This window comes from Bos indicus x Bos taurus, chromosome 7, assembly GCF_003369695.1.
Source record: "Bos indicus x Bos taurus breed Angus x Brahman F1 hybrid chromosome 7, Bos_hybrid_MaternalHap_v2.0, whole genome shotgun sequence".
Classification (NCBI taxonomy): domain Eukaryota; kingdom Metazoa; phylum Chordata; class Mammalia; order Artiodactyla; family Bovidae; genus Bos; species Bos indicus x Bos taurus.
Genome location: NC_040082.1, coordinates 12,610,273 through 12,612,923, shown reverse-complemented (window position 1 = coordinate 12,612,923; position 2,651 = coordinate 12,610,273). Strand labels below are relative to the sequence as shown.

The 2,651-nt window shown below is 41.9% G+C and overlaps 1 pseudogene; it reads left to right on the top strand.

Moving 5' to 3' along the window:
• Window positions 1-1,487, top strand: LOC113896543 (annotated as a pseudogene).
• Window positions 1,488-2,651: the final 1,164 nt, after the last annotated feature.

Here is a 2,651-nt window from a genome sequence, read left to right as displayed (position 1 = left end):
ATGTTAAACAAAAAGCAAATTCGAGTGATTTTTTTTATTCGAGCTCAAAATGGGTTGTAAAGTTGCAGAGACAACTCGCAACATCATCAACACATTTGGCCCAGGAACGGCTAGAAAATGTAGTGTAGTGGTGATTGAAGAAGTGGTGATTCATGGTACTCTGCTACAATTCAAGACATTTTCTGAAGGAGACAAGAGCCTTGAAGATGAGGAGCGTAGCTGCAAGCCAGCAGAAGTTGACAACAACCAATTGAGAGCCATCACTGAAGCTGACCCCCTTAAAACTACATGTGAAAGTCACCAAAGAACTCAATGTCATCCATTTTATGGTCATTCAGCATTTGAAGCAAATTGGAAAGGTGGAAAAAGCTCAATAAGTGGGTGCCTCATGAGCTGACCCTCCCCCCCCAAAAAAAAAAACCAAAGCGGTCATTTTGAAGTGTCTTTTCTTATTCTATTGCAACAGTGAACCATTTCTTGATTGGATTGTGATCTGCAACAAAAAGTGGATTTTATATGACAACCAGCGATGTCATCATATATGACATCAGCTCAATGGTTGGGCCAAGAAGAAGCTCCAATGCACTTCCCAAAGCCAAACTTACACCAAAAGAAGGTCATTGTTACTGTTTGGTGGTCTGCTGCCAGTCTGATCCACTACAGCTTTCTGAATCCCATTAAATCTGAGAAGTATGTTCAGCAAATCAGTGAGAAGCACTGAAAACTGCAATGCCTGCAGCTGGTATTGGTCAACACAAGGGGCCCAGTTCTTCTCCGTGACAATGCCTGACCACGCATCGCACAACCAACGCTTCAAAAGATGAGCAAGTTAGGCTATGAAGTTTTACCTCAGTTCAGTTCAGTTCAGTCACACAGTCGTGTCCAACTCTTTGTGACCCCATAGATTGCAGCACGCCAGGCCTCCCTGTCCTTCACCAATTCTCAGAGCTTGCTCAAACTCATGTCCATCAACTGACTCGCTGATGCCATCCAGCCATCTCATCCTCTGTCATCCCCTTCTCCTCCTGCCTTCAATCTTCCCCAGCATCAGGGTCTTTTCAAATGAGTCAGCTCTTTGCATCAGATGGCCAAAGTATTGGAGTTTGAGCTTCAACATCAATCTTTCCAATGAACACTCAGGACTGATCTCCTTAAGGATGGACTGGTTGGATCTCCTTGCTGTCCAAGGGACTCTCAAGAGTCTTCTCCAACACCACAGTTCAAAAGCATCAATTCTTCGGCACTCAGCTTTCTTTGTAGTCCTCATCCACCATATTTACCTGACCTCTTGCCAACCGAGTACCACTTCTTTTAAGCATCTCGACAACTTTTTTCAGAGAAAACACTTCCACAACCAGCAGCAGGCAGAAAATGCTTTCTACGAGTTCATCAAATCCTGAAGCACAGGTTTTTATGCTTCAGGAATAAACGAACTTATTTCTAGTTGGCAAAAATGTGTTGATTGTAATGGTTCCTATTTTGATTAATAAAGATGTGTTTGAGCCTAGTTAAAATGATTTAAAATTCATGGTCCAAAATCGCAATTACTTTTGTACCAACCTAATAGCTAGGCCGTGGAAGCAACGCAGGTGTCCATCAATAGATGAATGGATAAAGAAGTGGTGGCATGTATGTATAATGGAATATTACTCACCATAAAAAGGAACCAATCTGAGTCAGTTCTACTGTGGTAGATGAACCTAGAGCCTGTTATACAGGGTGAAGTTAAGTCCCATGGACAGGGAAGCCTGGCGTGCTTCAGGCCATGGAGTCACAAAGAGTCAGATACTACTCAACCACCGAACTGAACTGCATAAAAAGAAAAATAAATATCATACAATAACACATATATGTGGTATCTAGAAAAACGATACTGATGAACCTATTGGCAGGGCAGGAATAGAGACACAGGCATAGAGAACAGACTTCTGGACACAGCAGGGGAAGGAGAGGGAGGGACAAATTGAGAGAGTAGCATTGAAACATATACGTTACCATTTGTAAAACAGCTGGTGGGAAGTTGCTGTAAGCACAGGGAGCTTAGCCTTGTGCTCTGTAACAACCCAGAGGGGTGGGATGGGGTCGGAAGTGAGAGGGAGGCTCAAGAGGGAGGGGACACGTGTATACTTACGGCTGCTTCACCTTGTTGTATGGCAGAAACCAGCACAACAGTTGTAAAGCAATTATCCTCCAATTAAAAAAAATTTTAAATACTGTTGAATGCTAGAGATTCAAGTCCAGATATTCATATTTCCTTACCTAGAGGAACTTACAGTTTAGCAAAAAGGAATATTATGGGAAACCCTCAGTGCTGAACTTTTTTTGTATGATTCCGTTTATATGAAATGCCTACTACAGACAAATGTATATAGACAGAAAGTAGGTTAATGGTAGCCCACGGCTGGGGAAATAGAAGAATGGTGAGTCACTGCTAAAAAATATGGGCTTTCTTTTGGGAGTGGTGAAAATATTACAAATTGATTGTGGTGACAGTTTCACAGTGCTCTGAAGAGAATAAAAGCGGTTGAATCGCACACTTTAAATGGGTGAGTTGTATTACATGTGAATAAGATTGTTAACAAAAAACCTACATAACCCAACATTTATTTTCTCACGTTTTCTGTGGACCAGGAGTCTAGGCATGGCTTAAT